Source organism: Dama dama, chromosome 25, assembly GCF_033118175.1.
Source record: "Dama dama isolate Ldn47 chromosome 25, ASM3311817v1, whole genome shotgun sequence".
NCBI lineage: Eukaryota > Metazoa > Chordata > Mammalia > Artiodactyla > Cervidae > Dama > Dama dama.
In genome coordinates, this window is record NC_083705.1 from 24,708,467 (window position 1) to 24,730,661 (window position 22,195).

A 22,195-nucleotide genomic window follows, 5' to 3' on the forward strand; every position below is an offset into this window, starting at 1 on the left:
ATGGCAGAAAGTGAAGAGAAACTAAGGAGTCTCTTGATGAAAGTGAAAGAGGAGAGTAAAGAAGCTGGCTTAAAACTCAACATTCAAAAAACAAAGATCATGGCATCTTATCCCATCACTCATGGCAAATAGATGGGAAAACAATGGGAACAGTGAGAGATTTTATTCTCTTGGGCTCCAAATCACTGCAGATGGTGACTGCAGCCATGAAATTAAAAGACATTTGCTCCTTGGAAGAAAGGTTATGACAAACTTAGCGTATTCAAAAACAGAAACATTACTTTGCTGACAAAGGTCCATCTAGTCAAAGCTATGGTTTTTCCAGTAGTCATATACATATGTGAGAGTAGGACCGTAAAGAAGGCTGAGTGCCAAAGAACTGATGCTTTTTTTTTTTTTATCATAAGTTGCCAACAGCACTTTATTTTTTCAAAAATATGGAACGCTTCACGAATTTGCATGTCATCCTTGTGCAGGGGCCATGTTAATCTTCTCTGTATCGTTCCAATTTTAGTATATGTGCTGCCGAAGCGAGCACAGAACTGATGCTTTTGAACTGTGGTGCTGGAGAAGACTCTTGAGAGTCCCTTGGACTGCAAGGAGATCCAACCAGTCCATCCTAAAGGAAATCAGTCCTAGGAAGGAATGATGCTGAAGCTCCAATACTCTGGCCACCTGATGGGAAGAACTGATTCATTGGAAAAGACCCTGATGCTGGGAAAGATTGAAGGTGGGAGGAGAAGGGGATAACAGAGGATGAGACAGTTGGATGGCATCACCGACTCAATGGACATGAGTTTGAGCAGGCTCCAGAAGATAGTGAAGGACAGGGAAGCCTGCCATGCTGCAGTCCATGGGGTCACAAAGAGTCAGATACGACTGAGCATATGAACAACAAAGCCTAAACATATTCACTTCAGCCTTCCAAGATTAATTATGTCCAAGTGAAATGAGTTAACATAAATATGTTGTTTAAAAATTGATGTGAATATATATTTATTTTTGAGTGGGAATGATGCTTATGAAGTTTGTGAGAATCTAAATTCCTTACAAATTAAAAAAGATGCAAAGAAGCAGTTTGGGTAAAAGTTTAGTTTCTTCTTCTAAGACTAAGTGGTCAGTCTCTTTGCATAGTCATCAAAGTTTACTCAAATGGGACAAGTTATGTTTCTAAATAAGAAATTATATTCTAAAAGTGTCATTCAAAAGAGCAGTTCAGCCTTCTAAGATTAATTATATACAAATGAAATTAATTAATATAAATATGCTTCAATAATGTTTTAACATAGCATATTTATGTTCATATAAAAGATGAAACAATGACTGTGTACAAAATATTTTTGCCTCTATATTAAAGCATATATGTCAACTAGTAACATTTATGACATACTTTTGGGATATATTGAAGGCCTGGAGATTTGTCAAGATCTTCATAGTTCATATCATGTTCTAAATCTAAGAAAATCTATGACTAAGTCCTTACAAAAACAATTATGTATTTTTGCTCAATATAAAATTCCACTCTCCTCCACTCTAATACTGTTAGTTATTATAATGCATTAACCAGAGCCCTTTAATTATATCATCCTAAAGGGTATCTGTTTTCTCCTCGGATTCACCTAAAAGCCCCTGACATCAGCTTAAGATCAGAAACGGAATCTCCTAAAAGAAATCCCAAAAGAACCTAAGTAAAGGAGTGTACCATGTACCCTGGACTACAATACTACAAGGAAGTAATTGACAGGTACCCCTGATAGCTGCACAAAAAGTCAGCTGTGACTGGATGATGCCCAGGGCTTTTTATTCCCAAAACTGAAGACTACATAAGGTAGATACAGCTTTCATCTAATACCTTCCAAACCAAACCTCTCCAGAGGCAGAAACTGCTGATTATCTTGCATTGCTTTTCATGGCTTTGTGCCATATCCTCTTGGTTATTTTCTTGCTTCTCTGCTGGCTCAAGATTATAAATTGCTAGTAAAAGGCTCCATTTTTAATCATGGTAATCTCAAGAATCTTATCCCTAACAAACCATCAGGTGGACGGTTAATTATTCAGATACTGACAGAGCTATCAATCGATATCCAATGTAAGGGAGTATCTAAATAGATTATGGAACATATGAGCATCCTTTGAATTTCAGTGAGAATCCTTATCATAGTTTTGCCTGTTTTGCAAGTGTAAAGAATATGATCTCCAGAGTTTTAAATGCTGCCATGCAGTCAATGTCATATTGGATAATTCAGCAACTCATCCTGCAACGAAAGAAACATGAGGGACTAACTAATTCAACTGCAGACAACATTCTCTGAACAACCCTCTGATCAGCAGGTGTAGGACTCTGGGTTGAGCATGTCCAAGGATCATGGCCTCCTTCAGCTCAGGCTCATGAAAGGGTAACCAAGAGTTGAAACAAAAGTCACAGCTTGCAAACTTCTACCACAACTCATGAAATAAGTAAATCATACTAAATTGTGGCATGCAAGATGAACAATCTTAGCCCAAATGTATTAACAGCAGTTCATTCAGACCATATATTCCAAGATGAGACCACAGCTCACTTATTTTCCAAATTCTGACCAATCCCTACCAAGACCCTCTGGCTAACTCTAACTCCTAAAACTTCTTGTCTCTCTGTAACTCTCCTTGTGAGACACCCAGGGTCACCAATGTGCATGTGCTTCTCTACTAGTAGACAACATTTTTTGACTACAGATATGTTTTTGGTGGCCTTTGGTCAGTTGCGTTTTTAAAGGTCATAATATGGTCACCCATCCACATGCTGTCTTGATAAAGAGGGTTTGTGGGTAAGGGGCATTTTTTTAAGCAAAAGACAAAGAAAACAAATGGAGAGAAAAAGGAAAGAAAATGAGCCTGCTTCTTTGACATTATCAAATTTTTAAGTCCCAGTGATTCTTCATCTATGCCACTTCCAGTGAACAGAGAAATCATACTAAGTTTTTTGTGAAATGATTTGATAGCTAGACAGCCTATGCCCAACCCATAGATCTTAGAGTGTTATAAGCAATTAGCAGGTACTATGCAAATATCAACCAAAAAAAAAAGCAATGCATTTTCATATTTGTTCAGTAATTATAAGTTTGCTTTCGTGGCTTTGCCTTATGTGAGATAATCAATGATCCTGGCATCATTCTTATTTTAGAGATGAAATGTATATCACTGTCAAGCAGCTTAAGAACTGGAACCACAATGCAAATTCAGTTACTAACCATCATGATGAATTCCTTTCCATTTTTTTTGCAGAGGTTTTATAAAATAAGAACTTATGTAACTGTGTGTATATTGGTGAAACAATTCAGGTCAGTTACTGTTCTCTTTTAGGGAAAACTGCAGTTGCACTAGAGTTGCTTTTTTTTAATGCTGTAAATTTAAAAAAAAAAAAAAAACTTTTATAATTTTCAAGGACTATAGATAGCATTTATGCAGTCAGAAGTCGTGTTAATTAGACACAGACCAGAACCAAAAATTCATTATATTTAACACTCAGTAATACTACCAAAGTTTTAATCTCACCTTGTCATTAGGTCAAACACAGTCAAATGTTTTTAAAAGGCCTTGACCATGCAGTCATATTAGAATCATCATCTTTTAGATGGTCAGCGTGTTTGAAATGCGCAGAGAACCTCAGGTAAAAGCAATGGCCCATGGAGAAACTTAGAGCATTTTATTATACTGGACTATTAAGCACATTCACAGTTCATAAAGTTTAATGGTCTGTCTGCAATGATTTATTTTTAAGTCAGCCAGAGGCTTCTGGGAGAACAAAATGTGACCAAATGCCATCAACTACTCTGTCAAGCTTAATGGCAGCTTTTAAAGCCTCACTACAGACTTGCAAATTAACTACTGTCCCCCCACATGAAATGAACATCTCCCCTTAAATAAATTAAAATGCTTCTAGACCTACCAGGAATTTGTCTGAGCTGAAAACCTATATTCTTTCCAGGTACTAGGTCAGAAATGTTATGAAAGAACTCAGACTCATTAACACTATTCATACACAGGACTTTGCACCAAATGAACAGCAGATATAAGATGGCATCCCTAAAAATAGGACTGTTATTTTTTACTGATGGAAAGAAGGATTTAAAAAGGAATGTTAGTAGGAACTAGCTCTCTACTACAGAGGCTAAGAATAAGGTTCTAAATCTGATGACTGCTAACCAGAAAAACCACCTTCAGTTCTGTCATCACATGCTTCAGTGTTTCCATGTCAACTGCTGGCTAAGGGGAAAGAGCCATTTAAACCACTAGCTATCTGTTAATCCATAAATCATCTGGTGAACGCATATATATTCTGGCCAAAAACGAGCAGCTAACGCATCAGGAGACTCAATGTAATTTCTTTGCAAGACCCTTATTTGATCAGTATGTGACTGAATGGATGACACTTAATTTTATGTCTGTATCTTTTCACTTATCCACACACCAGCAAACAGACTAATGAGCAATAAAATGATCAAAAGCACAATAAAACAGAAGAGAAATAAAGCCCTCAATTAACCACCCATGACTGAAATTCCTCATATTTAACTGTAAAGCATATTATTCCTGTTCTTGATATTGAATCTGATAAAGTGTCTGAAGCAGGACTAGGCATAGAATAGTTACTCGGGAAATGTAACTGGTTAATAATAAATGGAGGACAGAAAATCATAAGCATAGAGAAAGAATAAATGAAAGCCTGGTTTTTGCAAAGACCTTTATTTTCATTGAAAAGTATTTCTTCCCTCTGAACTCAAGAAATGCTAAGGGTGCAAACCATTCTAATTAAAAACTGTCACCTTATTTGAATGTCTTTGACACGAAACTTTTCATTCGTATCTTTTGATGTCTTGTGTCTATACCCCAATTTTTCACCCTAGCCCTTTTTGTCTCTTCATTTCAGTTGTTTTATTAACCTTCTGGTTAGAAAAGTAATGCATGCTCAGTTCCAAAAAATTAAAAATCAGAAAATATGAACAATTATGAACAGAAAATAAAGGTCAATGTTAATCCCACAACCCAGAATTAATCACTTATAACATTTTAATGACTTCTCTTCAGACTTTTCCGTGTTCATAAATTCAAAACGGGACACACTACACACATTATTTAACATGCTACTTAATAGCTTTGTGTTTTGTTTTATTCTTCAAAAACACTTTGACCTAGTACCATGAAATGATCCTATGGCTCCCAACTGATTGCTGTGGTTGAAAACACGTCAACAGAAGTCTGTGAATGTTTTTATGTTTAGTTTATTTTAGATTTACCACACGATTGTTTGTATTAGTTCAAAACTCCAATCATCAGTGGGAGTCTGGTTAAACCCACGCAGTGAGGGTGCTCACGCTGGTGCTCAGTCACTAAGTTATGTCCAACAGCAACCCCATGGACTGCAGCCTACCAGGCTCCTCTGTCCATGGGATGTGCTAGGAAAGAAGACTGGAGTGGGTACCATTTCCTTTCTTCAGGTGATCATCCCTACCCAGGGATCAAACCCATTATCTCCTGCATTGTCAGGTAGATTCTTTACCACTGTGCCACCTGGAAAGCCTACAATGAACGTATGGTATCATAAACAGCCATTAAAAAGACTAGCTGTCCTAGTATTTTCTCAGGACTCAATAAAAGTTTGATCTTTTGATAACTTTAGCTTAGAAACAGCCAGAGTTACTGTGAGTGATTTTCACCTTTAAAGAGTTTTTTTTCTTCATAGACTCTTGACAAAACAAGTTCCAGAATAGTATGTATTTCCAGAAAGAAGTTTTAGTAAGAATTCTTACTTTTTCATCTTTCTATCCCTCACTGTATACTTATTACTTCAAATTTTTAAAAAGCACTAGTAAAAATAAAGCTGGGATAATTTAATTAAGAAAAAAAGATAGGTCAAGAACTGTGGTGACCCTGACATTTTACACTACAATCTAACATGGTACAGTTTCCTAAATACAGACAGAAGACACAAGACACCTGGGTCAGGGATAAAGGACTGTTACTGACAAAAATGGCAATAGCCAGAGTTTTAGTATTTCCTTAGACTCGTTTCCCAATGCCCAATTCCCATAAAGCTTTGCAAAGAGGGCCTGATGATCCCTGCACACACCCTGGGTTGTACTTCGAGAAAAATAACCCTGAGCTTTAAGGATCTGAATCTTTTCGGCAAGCATGCCTGGTCTCTGCTCTGGAGGAAGACATCTGTTTTCCAAGACTGTTCTCCATGCAAATGTGCTTGAAAAGTTCATCTGGAACAAAAGCAGTCAGTACCTCTGCTCTCGAGACTTATGGAGAGAATCAGTTCCTGATAGAATATACATCCCTCTTTTTAATGGTTGCCTGTTTAATGGTATAAGTGTTCTATGATATATTTAACTAATATCTTAAGAGAACTTTTAGTCATTTCTAAAACTCCTTGGAAGGAAAGCTATGAGCAACCTAGATAGCATATTAAAAAGCAGAGACATTACTTTGCCAACAAAATTCCATCTGGTCAAGGCTATGGTTTTTCCAGTAGTCATGTATTTTTGTGAGAGTTGGACTGTGAAGAAAGCTGAGCACTGAAAAATAGATGCTTTTGAACTATGGTGTTGGAGAAGAATCTTGAGAGTCCCTTGGACTGCAAGGAGATCCAACCAGTCCATCCTAAAGGAGATCAGTCCTGGGTGTTCATTGGAAGGACTGATGCTGAAGCTGAAACTCCAGTACTTTGGCCACCTCATGTGAAGAGTTGACTCATTGGAAAAGACCCTGATGCTTGGAGGGATTGGGGGCAGGAGGAGGAGGGGACGACAGAGGATGAGATGGCTGGATGGCATTACCGACTCAATGGGCATGAGTTTGAGTAAGCTCCGGGAGTTGGTGATGGACAGGGAGGCCTGGCGTGCTGCAATTCATGGGGTCACAAAGAGTCAGACATGACTGAGCGACTGAACTGAAAACCATTGTTAACATTCTTGGACTTGTCATATAATTTCTTTACGATTACTCAAGATGTGGGACTGCTGAGTCAGACTATTGTAAGCTTTTTATAAGATTTTCTTAGGTGTACCTTGCCTTCTAGAAAGCTACTCCTCATAGCCTGCTCATGTAATAAATATTTGGTTCCCCTTGCTTTCACTAATGGGCAATATTATCAATCTGTTTGACCTCTGCAAGTCTAATGGGCAAAGTGACATCTTTGCTTTCATTTTCTTTTGTGAATTACTAATAAAACTGAATATGAATCCATGGCTGATTCATATCAATGTATGACAAAACCCACTGGAAAAAAAATAATAATAATAATAAAAATAAAAAAAAAAAAACTGAATATGTTCATTATATTTATTAACTATACATCTTTATATTTTAAATATTGATGTCCATCATTCCATTATTTTTTAAGAAGCATTCATCTTACTGATTGGTAAAAATTCTTTATGTATCTTGTTTTATATAACAGAATTTTTATGTAACAGAATAAATGTAGTTCATGCACACCTGTAGATATGCATTCTTAGGGACAAACTTCAAGCCCCCAGATTATGGCTCTATCTCTGGGGGTGAAACTAGAGTAATTCTTTAGCTATCACAAAACTAAAAACCTTCTCATTTTTTCATTTGGGCATCTCTGTCTCAATATGTCATCAAAGTTCTGTGCTAAATAACTTAAAACTCATCCAGTTGCAAATGTGACTGTTCACATAAGTCCTTCTTTCTTCTCCGCACCAAATTTTACAGGATTAAGTTTGAAACTAATTATCAGAACAATGTGGAACACTAAGAAACAAGACTGGAAAGACTCTAATAGAAGAGATTGATCCTAGCCTGTTTAATGAAAATGACTCTTCTCTTCCAATGTTACAATGAAAGTCATTAACCACTAACATCCCTATTCCCAGGCCAAAGAAATACAAAAGGTTGTTAAATCTGCATATAAAACACATGCGGGTTTGTTATAAACATTACAAAACTTAAGGAAGTTACATAATTTGTTAATATTCCAGTTGTCTCCCTATCTGGAGACTACTTTTAATTACCTTTGAAAATTGTGTTCCATCCAAAAACAAATAAACAAAAATCATTGTTTTGCAAATCACTGCCAGAAATTAGAGGAATATAATAGGGGAAATATTTCCAAATGTAAAGTGCTTTAAAGAAGTGATTGCAACATTAAAATGAAATCCTTCAACTCTATAACAAAGCACCTTCTCCCCAAAGAAAGGGGAAAAAAACTTAGGTTGCTATATTCAACTTACAAGAGCAAAATTTAACAAGGGTTTTTCTGTGAAATGAAAGGCAATGTGTTAAATCAGAACTCAGTGGTGAAAGCCAAATCTCAAATTTCTCAAGGAAGCCTTCTGACTGATTCCAGGTAGCTTATGTGCATTAGGTAGCAGATATTTAAATATAATTTAGAAAACTAAAACAAAAGAAATAATTTCAAGATCAAGATAAAACTAAAATAACATAAGAGATCCAGATTCCTCCAGTAACTGTGTTGGTTCAGTTCAGTTGCTCAGTCATGTCCAACTCTTTGCGACCCCATGGACTGAAGCACACCAGGCTTCCCTGTCCATCACCAACTCCCGGAGTTTACTCAAACTCATGTCCATCGAGTCAGTAATGCCATCCAACCATCTCATCCTCTGTTATCCCCTTCTCCTGTCGCCTTCAGTCTTTCCCATTAGCATCAGGGCCTTTTCCAATGAGTCAGTTCTTCACATGAGGTGGCTAAAGTATTGAAGTTTCAGCTTCAGCATCAGTCCTCCCAATGAGTATTTCAGGACTGATCTCCTTTAGGATGGACTGGTTGGATCTCCTTGCAGTCCAACAGACTCTCAAGAGTCTTCTCCAACACCACAGTTCAAAAGTATCGATTCTTTGGTACTCAGCTTTCTTTATAGTCCAACTCTCACATCCATACATGACTACTGGAAAAACCAGAGCCTTGACTAGACAGACCTTTGTTGGCAAAGTAATGTCTCTGCTTTTTAATAATATGCTGTCTAGGTTGGTCATAGCTTTTCTTCCAAGGAGCAAGCATCTTTTAATTTCATGGCTGTAGTCACCATCTGCAGTGATTGCAGATAGAGCCCAAAAAAAATAAAGTTTGTCGCCATTTTCATTGTTTCCCCATCTAAGTGATGGGACCAGATGCCATGATTTTAGTTTTATGAATGTTGAGTTTTAAGCCAACATTTTCACTCTCCTCTTTCACTTTCATCAAGAGGCTCTTTAGTTCCTCTTCACTTTCTGCCATTTGTGTTGGTTGCTGCTGCTGCTAAGTCGCTTCAGTCGTGTCCAACTCTGTGCGACCCCATAGACAGCAGCCCACCAGGCTCCTCTGTCCCTGGGATTCTCCAGGCAAGAATACTGTAATGGGTTGCCATTTCCTTCTCCAATGTGTTGCTTAGAGGGAATCAAAGTTGAATTAAAATTCCTTAACAGTTTAACCAGCACCTCTGGATGCTCCAAGCTCATGAGATGCAAACGGCACTTTCAGAACCCAGTAGGAGACCTCCAGGGACCAAAACTACACTATGTCCGAAGAAGCCAGCGTTTCTGGTTGCACCAGAAAGTGAAATGTACCTTTGAAGCCAGATGTTGTGAATATTCTCTGTTCTTCAGGTCCTAGAGAAAAGATTCCAAGTGGCTAGTAATTGTATGTTTTTTTCTTCTTGACATTCTGTAACTATTTGGGGTCCATTGATAACTACACGTGGGTATATACACATGTAACTTTAATCCAACACCCCTACAAACTCAGTTTCTCTTTCTTGCCCTGGCCCATAATGGAATTTAAAAGAATATACATGAACTGAACTAGTATTACCTCACCCCTTCTGTTTATTTTTTTATATTTCTCACAACAACCCTCATTATATATTGAGCCTCAGGCGGTTAAATGACATTTTATATCACACACCCAGCAAACAGTCGGTGAACTTTCTTTCACTCTCAGAAACTTTCTAGACTTGCTTCTTCTTTGCAGCTCTCTTGGTGCTTCAGTTTAACTACCTTCTGGAGCACAGAGCAGGGCTCCCTAAAGTGGGCACAGAAGTCCAGCAAACAGGATCTTCTGCCTTTTGGAAAGAGAGAGAGAGATTCTTCTATTTGTGCACCCCATGCGAGGTACAGCTCAAGTCTATCCTCTATACAGTAATGATATCACAAAATTAGCCCTAGATGCTGAGGAATGCTCCTTCAGATCATTCTAGAAATCTATCTGTTCTGTGCATCCCAGTGGTAGACCCCCAACTGCAGAATGAGGGAAGAAATCTCTCAGGAGTGAAGAGGCTAGGTAGACAGGTGAGAACAAAGCAGGAAGCAAAGAAGGGATCAGGCACATGGCAAAATTTCCCAAGATTCTAGAGAAAGAAATAAACATTCAGGAAGCCAAGTGCTCAGGGGTTGAGGCCAACTGGTGCTTCAGTCCACAGTTAAGACAATCCCAACTACCCTTCTGCCTTCTGAGACAAACTAGAGCCAATGCTCTTGGTTCTGGGTTGGGGCAGGGGGACGTCTGCCCCATGTAAAACCCTCTTCTCTAAGAAATACCCTGTGAGATCCTACTACACTGTTAATAAATTCCCCTTTTGGATGAAAGTCTTACTCTTAGACTTTCACAGGAAGGCACCTTAGTCCTGCCCTCAAGCTACGCCCAGTTTCTTTCATTCAGGACCTTTCCTGATTCACACTCTTCATTTAGTAAACATTTAGTCTTCTTGACTTCCTCTGCCTATTAGTTTTCTCTGTGTGTGTGCACACACACACTCAGTTGTGTCCAACTCTTTGAGACTCCATGGACTCATAGCCTACTAGGTTCCTCTGTCCATAGGATTTTCCAGGCAAGAATACTGGAGTGGGTTGCCATTTCCTCCTCCAGGAGATCTTCCCAAGCCAGGGACTGAACGGGTGTCTCCTGCATTGGCAGGTGGATTCTCTACCACTGAGCCACCTGGGAAGCCCCAGTCCCTAGGTCTGCTCTAAAAAAAATCATCATAAAATGGGTGACGTAGAACAACAAAAATGTTATTTCCTCAGAGTTCTGGAAGCCAGAACTCCAAAACTGAGGAATCAGCAGGACTCCCTCTGAAAAATCCAGGGGAGGTCCTTGCCTCTTCTAGCTTCTGGTGGCTCCAGGAATTCCTTGGTCCACGGTAGCCAAAGACCAATTTCTGCCTCCATTTTCATATCAGCTTCTCCTCTCCTCTTTTACAAAGACACTTATTATTGGCTTGAGGATTCACCCAGTAATGTAGGATAATAATCTAGGATCATCTCATGATCCTTAACTTAATTACATCTGCAAAGGGCCTTTTTCCAGTGAGATCACATTCACAGGTTCTGGGAATGAGGACATGGATATACCTTTTGGGGAGACCCCATTCAACCCTCCATATCCACACAGGCACTGAGGGGAGCACAGAAACCTTAGTTTCCATTTCTCTGTTTACTTTCCATCTTTAAATAGCCCTGTCAGATAGAACTTTCTGTTACAATAGAAATGTTCTGTATCTATGCTGTCCAACATGGAAGCCATATGGAGCTACTGAGCACTTAAAACACTAGCTAATAAAATTGAATGTCTAAATTTTTTTAATTTTATTTAATTTTAATTCAAATGTAAATAGCCCCATGTGGTTAGTGGCTGCTATAATTGATAGCTACAGTTATAAAATTTTTTAGTAGAATCTACTTTTTATATATATATTTTTCCAACTTTAATGAGGTAAGATTGGCTGATAAAAATTACATATATTTAAGGTCTACAATGTGATTATTTGATGTGTGTATATATATATGCTTATATAGTTAAATGCTTACCATGATCAAGTTAATGAATACATCCATCACCTCACATAGATAACTTTGTATGTGTGTGGCGAGAAGATTTAAGATCTACTCTCTTAGTAAGTTTCAAGTATATAATACAGTACTATTATCTATAGTCACCACGCTCTACATTAGATCCCCAGAGCTTATTTATCTTAAAACCCCTTTGACCAACAATCTCCCTAACCCCACCCCATTCCACCTACATTCCTGGCAATCACCATTCTATTCTCTGTTTCTATGTCCTCAAAGTTCATGTGTTTTTGTCAAACAGGTTTTTCTTCTTCTCATGACTGAATATTATTCCACTGTATGCATATATACCACATTTTCTTTATCCACTCATTCACTGATGGACTTAGGTTGTTTCCATATCTTGAAAGTTGTAAAATTTTTACTATGCTTACCTACTATCATCTTCTCCTTTCCTCACTTGTCCTTATGATTTTATGCTCATTTCTTTATTTTCCTTCTCATGAGATTATAGGAAATAGCAAAGATAAATACATGAGATTGTGGAAAGCAGCAAAAATAAATATATGTGTTCACAAAAATAAGGGTTTCCCTGGTGGCTCAGACAGTAAAGAATCTGTCTGCAATGCAAAAAGAAATACAGGTGACAATGATAAACACATGTGCGTAGTCTGCCATATTTAACTAGATGACCCTATCAGTTATCATGGAACTAGTTCATATTATCTCATTATGATGACAACTAACACATGGGAAAGAGGTGGGGTTCATTAACAAATTCAGTATTTGGCTGGTTTTTTCTGGGTAATTTTGGCCAAAATCTCAATCTTAGGACAGAAATGAAATGGAACAATGGTACATTGAGATTGCAAAAGCCAGGGCACCCTGCCCCGCACTCATGACTCTTTTGGAAACTTATACTACCTTAAAAGGGTATGGAAGTCATTAGGCCAGTAGAACTTTAAATGATGTTATTAGCTTTGTTATACCTACAACACCATGTGAATCTGGCATAAGTACAAGGTCAAGTCTGATTCAGACAACAAAGACTCCACAAAGATTTCATGAATTTCAAAATTATAATTATTTTCCCAAATCTCTTTCCAATTTGAATTCCTTCAAATTCTGCTCCTTTTTGTCACCAAGGAAGAAAGGCAGGCAAAGCAAAGCTTTATCTTGTCATAGTGACCAACAGCTTTATCTGTAGTTTGTCAAAATAAGCCATGATCAGCCTCCTCAAGGTTAGGTCAAACTTCAAAAATCTCAAATTATCCGTCTTCTACTCATCCAGTAGGAATCTGATCACTCTGTTCACACTGGGCTATAAGCAAACCTTAATATGTGTGAAAGGAAGAATCAGAAACCAAGCATACAAAAAAGGAAGAAACTTATTACAAGTAAATTGCAAAGAAGACAGACTTCAAGAGAATGGATTGAGCAAATAAAAAACATAAAGAATGTATTAACTTTTTTCATTGCCAAGGTTAATGAGTTTACAGTTAGTCTATTCATGAAGAAAAAATTGCAATTTTCTCACACCTAACATCTGCATATGTCATAATCTGTCTTCAGACATTAGTTTTGCAACAGTCAGACAGAGTTGCTTTGTTAGGGTCTCAGTAGCTTACAGGAAATGCTCTAGAAGCCTTTTGTCTTAGAGACTAAAATTATGCAGAACACATTTGTTATTTTTGATTTGACTCAGAGTGCAGTGTGGGTTTTCTTTCCTCCTAGCTGTGGAATGATGGGCACACCTACTCATAAAGGTGGCAGGGCCACATCAATTTTACTTTCACAATAGATAGGACTCAGTTAGCTACTAATAAATTATACTTAGAAAGCCATTATGCAGATGACTAAAGCCAACAAGCCGTTCAATGTCAGTTAATGTGGATGCAGTATAAAGGCTTCCTACAACAATAACATATTAGAAAAGAATACTGGCTTAAAGAACAATAATTGGCAAGTAGCACCTAGTAAGAGACATGCCTGGCAAGACTCCAGGACATCCCTGCTCCTGCATTTAAGATGGCCAACTGGTTTTAAATCTGAACTATCACTCCAATTGCAAAGACAATTTGCAATGGAGCCAAATAGTGATGATTGAGTAGCTGAGACACGCTATGCTTATTACTTTAAAGAAAAAAGAACCTTGTAATCTGTCTCAAAGATCCTTAACACCTTCCCTTCAAAAAAAGTCTTGGTTTTTTTCTATATTGTTTTTAAGTTCTATTTAGTGCATTTTAAATCATCTGACATAAAAAGCTCCGACCTTAAGAACCCCCTAGACAAGAGGATGTACCTGTTTCTAACAAATGGGCCCTTTATACTGATCCCAAAGAAGACATATGAGAACCTCAGCAAGAGGATGATATGGTATCACTTTACATTAATAATCCTTAAGCACTTGTTCATCTTTAATTTAACTAAAAAGGATTTTCAAGTTTTCTATGCCTTATATTCAAGACATGAGATTATACATATGAATATTAATTTATGCTTTCCCCCTGCCCAGTGTCTTCCACCACGCCTTTCTGTGATAGATCAAATATGACCACCAATTTTTTTTGCAAGAAATGGAGTCTATTTTCCAGTTGCTTGAATCTGAGTTGGCCCTGTGGTCTGCTTTGACCATTAGAAGGAGGGATAAATGGCCTGTGTGACTTCCAAGCTTCAGTGCACTTGTAGCTTCCACAGTCACCCTCTGGAACACTGACACCTTAGGAATAAACAGAGCAAGCCTTCTCGAGGATGATGGCCTTCCTGGAGTGAGGCATCAATGGAAAGAGAGCCCCAGCCACCCCACCCATCCCAACTCTCCCAGCTGACCCCTCAGACATATGAATGAAGTCATCCGGGACGAGCCGGCCCCAGCCAGTCTGCCAGCTGGATTCAAAAATCATGAATGGTTAGCATAGCCAACCCCCAGGGCAGCAGAGATGAGCCACCAGAGATGAACACTGTCCATGTTAGCAACCTACAGAACGATGAGCAAAGAAAGCACTGTAATTTAAAGCCACTAGATTTTGGATCTGCGATGTGAAAACATATGACTGAGACGCATCCCATTTGACATATTAGGCTAAAATTAAGGCATCTCATACCTATTAATTCCCACATGAAATTAAGAGGAGAGGTAGGACTTGATCAAGTACCACTAGCAACAGAGTCACTTCTTTTTGCAGATATCCCCTAGCTCCCAACATGACAACTCCAATTCCTTAAATTTCTATTCCATGCCTCTTACCTCCCCCAAAATAATGAAGTATCTGGGCAAGTCTCTCACTCGTCACACCACCAGCACTAGTGTGTCAGGACTCTGCGAGGTGATGCTACACAATAGTGAACAAACAGACACACACTCTGCCTTTATGGAACTTACCATATAGAGGAACCTATATTGACAGCTAATTATAAAGTTAGTTATTGGGGCTTCCCTGGTGGCTCAGTGATAAAGAATCTGTCTGCCAGTGTGGGAGACCCCAGTTCAATCCCTGATCCAGGAAAATCCCACATGCAGTGGAGCAACTAAGTCCATGCAACACCACTTCTGAGCTTGTGCTCTGAGCCCGGAAACCTCATCTAGAGAGTAGTCCCCACTCGCTGCAACTAGAGAAAAGCCTATGCAGCCACAAAGACCCAGCACAGCCAAAAACAAACAATAAATAAAAAGAATAGGGCTGATGGACATTAAATCAAATATTAAAATACATCATTCAACAAAACATTAAAAAATAAAGTTAGTTATTTTGATCACAAGTGTGATAAGTGCCAAAAAGGACAAGAGCAGAGGGCCACACGTGTACCTAACAGGAGTCTGACCAGACCTGGGAGATCATGGAAGGCTTTTCTGGGGAGCTGATTTTCAAGGTAAGACCTGAGGAATAAGCAGGAATTATATGGCAGGGAGAAGGGAAACTTTTTCACAAGGTCTTGAAACAGGAAAGGGGAGTGATACCTCGAAGGACAGAATGCCAGTGAGGCAGGATTGCAGAGAGTGAGGAAGCATGCGGGTGAGACAAGATTAACTCTATATTGAGCACAAGCATTTCTTCTTGTAAACAGTGTAACTCTGACCTCAGGACACATCCAAGGGCAGAAAACAGGTGACCTAAGACAGGAGGCCATTACCAAAGATGATGGAAGAAATGAGAGAGTTGAAGCGAAACAGCAGGTGAAATTTCTGAGTGACTTTAGCCACCCCACACCAAGTAATTCTAACATTTCATTCACAGAGTTACAGAAAGTTAGAAGGCAACGGGAGCTTAAAATTTTATGGCCCACTACTGAATAGAAGAGGCAACTTGCTCAATATTCTGTAACAACCTAAACGGGAAGAGAATTTGAAAGGGTAGATATATGTACAAATAGAACTGACTCACTCTGCTATACACCTGAAACTAACAACATTGCTAATCAACTATACTTCATTATAAAATTTTAAAAATAAAAATAAATTATCTTATGGTTCAAACCCCTCTTTTTGTAAACCAGGAAACTGAGGGCCAAGGAGCAAGAATCTTGTCCACAGTGAGGGGATCTTGGGCAGAGTCAAAGCTCAATCCTATGTCTACTTTCTAACTGCTTTCTCACTGCTTCAGTGTACACAAACTCCCTCCCCATGCATCACATCAGTTCACCCTCTTCACCACTCTAAGAAGGAGGTGGGGCAGATATTGCGATTCTGATCAGAAAGAAAATGAGGCCAAGACTAAGGAAAGCTCCCATTGCTAAGAGTTCAGACTAGAACTCAGGATTCTGGCCTGTTATCAATTCGATTAATTCAGTAAACATTTGCCAAGCACCTGCACTGTGCAAGCCCCTATGCTGCTGGGGAGAGTCAAATGAATAACTACACGTGTTTGAGTGAGTGAAAGTCACTCATTCGTGTCCGACTCTTTGTGACCCCATGGACTATACAGTCCATGGAATTCTCCAGGCCAGAATACTGGAGCGGGTAGCCTTTCCCTTCGGGGGATCTTCCCAATCCAGAGATCGAACCCAGGTCTCCCACATTGCAGACGGATTCTTTACCAACTGAGACACAAGGGAAGCCCAAGAATACTGGAGTAGGTAGCCTAACCCTTCTCCAGGGGATCTTCCCAACCCAGGAATCAAACTGGGGTCTCCTGCACTGCAGGCAGATTCTTTACCAACTGAGCTATGAAAGAAGCGCCACACATGTTTATAATCCAGCAAAAATTAGCTTCTGTGAAGAGAAGGGAACTTCACGTCACCCTTCTCACTTCTGGGCCCTAGGGTCCCTGAGAAAGGGTGCAGTCTTCTCCTGTTCTTACTAAGTCCAGGCAGACAAGAGGGTTCAGCCTGGGTATCAGACCCGTAGCTACTGGGAAGGTCCCAATAGCAGCGAGATTTCTTTGGTTACAGGCCACAGAAACAATGGGCAATGGGCTTTCCAGCATAAACACAAGTGCACGGGAACCAGCGGGAAGACTAGAGAACTATTAATAGATGTGACCACCAACCAGAATCCAACTGCTCCAGAAGCTGAGAAGGAGGAGGTCAGGAATTACCTTTAAGCAGGAATTAACCTATCTGCCAATGGGACACATGGATTCCAGTAAGATTCAAGGAAGATAAAGGGAAGGGAGGGGACACTCCAGGAAGGAACATCCAACTGGTCTAACCTGGCTCAAATCCCAGCTCTTGTCTAGTGAAGGTCAGTGCACCAGATTGGAAGGACAAGGCAACGAACCTAACATGATGCTGTTAGGAAGGTGGAAAAGATTTTAGGCAGCCAAAGGAAAAATGATGCATAAGACTCAGTGAATGCCTCAGGTCTTAGAGTAAACAGAATACCAATTCTGTCCTTTCAAAAAAAAGCTGGGCATCAATTCCAAGTACTCTTTTTTTTTCCCACTTAAAAAAATACTTTATTGCTAAAAATGCCAATATAATCACAATAGTAATATCAATGATCACAAAGATCACTGATCATCATTACAAACATAATAGTAGTAATTATAATGTTTGAAATACTGCAAGAATTACCAAATGTAACAGACACAAGGTGATCAAATGCTGTTGGAAAAACAATATCAACAGACTTAACTCTATACAGGGTTGCTACAAACCTTCAATTTGTAAAAACAAACAAACAAAAAAATCCCTGTGAAGTACAATAAAGTGAAGGCCAATAAAACAAGAGATGTCTTTAAAGGCAGGTACTTAAGGAAAGTTGATAGAATAGTCTTGTGGATTAAATTTCAAGTTCAGTAACTTGGATGAACTATAAGTTGAATTCCCAGCACTCTTTGTCTATAAAGACTCCATATGAACCACATTAGCAGTAATAAGAGTTCTGTAAGTGTTAGTTACCCACATATCAACTACCACAATTGGAGCAAGAGTGTAAAAAGCACACAAGCAACCATGCTGAGCCTCAGACAGCCTTCTCCAGGAACAGAAACAATAATTGTCACATGCTTCTGCCACCCATGGTTTATCGCTGCTACTGTTGAGGGGATAAACAATAATAATGATAATAAAATAATTGTCTCTAGGAGCACCAGACTAGGCATTTTCTACGCACTGTCTTTTCTTTCACTCACACTGATTTATGGCATGCAAAATACATTGGATACAACTTCATTCTGTTTCATGGCTGTCCTTGGCCAATATCTTCTCCTTTTTATTTCTAGAAGTCTCTAGTGATTACCTCTGCCACCAGCAGTGGACACTACTGGTCTAGTTGAAAACAATAAAGATATTCTGCAGAAAAGTCTTCCAGATGAAAAAAAAAAAAAAAACATTCCAGAGAAAGAAAGTTGCAGGAACACTGCCTTGAGCTTTCTCAAAAGCTAACTTGCACCATCCTGCAATATTTCCTCTGGCTTCTAGGTTGAAGTATTTTGCTTTCAGATTGACTTTGTAGGTGTGACATAAAAAGGAGAATCAACTGGTTTGCAAAAATAAATCACAGGCAGGCCTGAGGTCCTAGTCTTGCTAGGAAACAGGTGGCCTGGAGAATTTACCTTTGCAGTGAATATCCAGGGATAGTCTAAGATAGATTTGCACTGGTTACTGAATCTGGTTAGCAAGCTGGCACACAGCTTGGTTAGCTGGCAGAGCAGCTCAGAGCAGCCTCTCTCTCTGCAAGTGCAATCATCAGCAAGTAGAAAAGTACAGTGATGAGAAAGTCCATGTATCAGTCTAGGAGCATCCTGCTTTGTCTACTTTTTATAGTCACCATAAAACAGCTTAATTTTTACATACTTCACAATTAAAGAAATGACATATTGATAAACAGTATCTGTGGTATTTTTTCATCAGTCATAGCACCACCATGCATTTACACACACATATATGACTCTTAAGAACATTCCTGACTCAAAAAGCAGCACTCTGGGGAAGAAGAGCTGTTAGGTCAAGGAATATTGATCACCTGTGGGATAAATGGAGGAGAGGGGTTTTATGTGAAGCGAGTATAGGTGGTAGTTCACAAAATAAATCTTTCAGAGTGAGATCAAGGACCAGCTAAAGATAAAACGAAGAATAAATATTTGTCAAAGGATTTAACAAACAGAAAATATAGGGAGAAGGCTAACCCTATAATACTGTATTAAAAAAAAAAAAACTAAAAGCTTGGAATAATTTCAGGAGTCTAGTAGATCACTGAGCACTGAGGGCAGACACCTAGAGATACAGGCATGAAGGTACGAAGGTGTTAGTCAATATTACTTACAGTGTCAGTCTAGGTAAAAACAGACATTAAATAAATGAAGGTAAAAGAAAAGCATAGATATGAATGTATTTGTTTAGTTAGACTGTTTTTGAACAGTAAAACATAAAGACCCTAGTTATATCCTATTTTGGAAGTACAGTACAATTGACCTTTAAGCAACATAGGTTTGAACTTCGAGGGTCCACTTATGTGTGGAATTTGTTCAACAGTAAATACCACGGTACCACACAATTTGCACTTGGCTGAATCCTGTGGACGTGACACCTGTGGATGGCCAATTATAAATCATATTCAGATTTTCAATGGCATAGAGGGTCACAGCCCCTCACACCCGCGGTGCATAAGGACAGGTAAAGATTCAGGAGGCACGAGAAAATCTCAGCCACCAAAGTGTTAATCTGAGGCCAAATGTCCAACATTAAGAGAAAGAAGGCGGCTCACAAAAAACTGAAACCAAAGTTTGTCACTGTTCAGGTCTGGCGGCAGCTCTGGGAACCCAGGGCATCTTGTCATCTCATCAGAAACAATAATCCATAGCTTCCAGCTGCTTTATCAATTGCATCTCAAATTTATATTTTTTTAAGAAAACATGTCTGATTAGGTCAGATACAGGACATTCAAGCATGTTCCAAATCACCAGATGAGCTTTAATCTCCCATAATTTCAGCCTATGTAAGGTGGCTTTTAATCACGTATTAATTGAACACCTAACTACGCTCTAATCATTGACTCAGGCACTGAGGATGCAACCAGAATACAAGATCCCTGCCCTCACAGAGCTTATCGGGGAAGTCAGGGTGGGAAGCAGGGCAAGCACGAAAATCTTAAGATAATAACAACAGTCTGAGAAGGACACAGTTCTCTTAAGCATTAGAGAGGTCCTAACCCAGACCTGGTTGCAGGGGGAGGTCAAGAATATTTCACAGAGGAAGTGACATCTACAATAGCCAAGTATATGTGTGGTGGTGGCAGGGGGGTGGGGGGAGTGGGGGGCAAGGGGGAGGGAAGAATGGGGTAGGGGAAGGGAAGGGTGGAAGAAGTGACCCTAATGCAGGAAGAACAAAATATGCTAAGGTCCAGACAGTAATGTATCCAGCCTCAGTTACAAAAATGTACACGGGTAAATTTGGTGGGACTGGAGCATGAAGAGTGATGTGGGGAGAGCAAAAACTGTAGTCAAAAGCAGGAATCAGTAAACACAAAGAGAAGCTATTCAAGGGCTTCGGGCAGAAGAGTGACATAGGATGATCACAGTTACATTTAAGGAATGAAGCACCCTAGGAGGCAAGTACCTCCAAAGTGACCAGAAATGATCCCCTATGGTGGCAGCCCCCAGCACCACCTGGCCAGGTACCCAGAAATCCGGGGCAGCAAACTCACACCAGCACCCACCACAGCATGGCACTCTGGTTATGCCTGATCAGGAGGAAGAGAGAAATACGTCCCTAGCATATCTCCCTTTCATTTGCAAAGCTGGAATTTCTAGAAGCTTGAAGTGCCCTGGGTCACTGTGGGCGTGCAATGTCACCTTGGCGCTACTGTTCTGTATTGCTGAAAATGTTTCCTTGAGCCCACATCGCTTCCAAAAGTGAGAAGAGTATCCTAGCCTGAGAAGGCCTGGGTGTTTTACCTCATCTGTATTAGTTATTTTCCTTTACACTTAAGACATTCCATTGCATTCATTTACCTTACCTGCCTGGCTCCTCCTTGATTAGCAGTCTATGGCCAAAGTTGGCCTTCCAACTTCAGAACATTTGATATTGTAGAACAAACTGCCAGTAGGTCAGAATGTTTTGAGCTTAGGCAACTTAATTTGTTCAGAATAGTACAAATCACAATCTTGTGGTCCCTATTATTAACAGCGGCCAAGTAGCTGTCAGGACCACTGGTGTGGGCTCAGTCACTCAGTCGTGTCAGACTTTTTGTGACCCCACGAACTATAGCCCACCTGGCTCCTCTGTCCATGGGATTTCCCAGCAAGAATACTGGAGTGGGTTTCCATCTCCTTCTCCAGGGTATCGTCCCCCAACCGAGGGATCAAACCCACGTCTCCTGTACTGGCAGGTGGATTCTTTACCACCTCAGATGGATTCTGAGCCATCTGGGAAGCTCAAGACTACTGGTATAAAACTAAGAATATTACATACAAAGTTCCAAAACACATTCTGAAGTCAAGCCATCAGATTTCAGTAAGATAACTAGTAAAATGTTCATCTCTTTCTCTCTCTCTCTCTCTCTCTCTCTCACACACACACTTACCTTGCCAGCCTGTGTGTGCCTTATGTTTTGTGGTTATTGTAATTCACCTCACTGACACATTCTGAGCCCTCCCTAAGTGGCTTCACTCCTGAAAATGTTACTGCTCTGATTATTTTGCTGAGTATAGGAAACTAGAAGTGAGACCACTGAAAACTTAAGAACATTTGCTTCAGGCTTCCAACAGTGTAACTATAAATAAGTAATTATAAAATAGAAAGAAAATCAGGTCACCAGCTAAAAGTAGATAATTATAAATAATCAGAAATCGTCCCACACAGGATCCAAATTACAAAGCAAGAAATTTCTATTATAAATATTTGGCAGCTTCTATTGTCTGGTGATCCTCACTGAGAAAAATAACAGATATTTGCATTAGGAAAAGAAAAACCAACACTAGCCTTAAATTTTTTGTCTCTTGAATGTCATTTTACACACACT

At 39.3% G+C, this 22,195-nt stretch overlaps 1 non-coding gene across 1 annotated transcript; it reads right to left on the reverse strand.

The window, feature by feature from the left end:
* Positions 1–431: 431 nt before the first annotated feature.
* On the reverse strand, positions 432–538 carry LOC133046911 (U6 spliceosomal RNA). The gene has a single exon (XR_009690606.1). It is a non-coding gene; the product is annotated as a U6 spliceosomal RNA (small nuclear RNA).
* Positions 539–22,195: the final 21,657 nt, after the last annotated feature.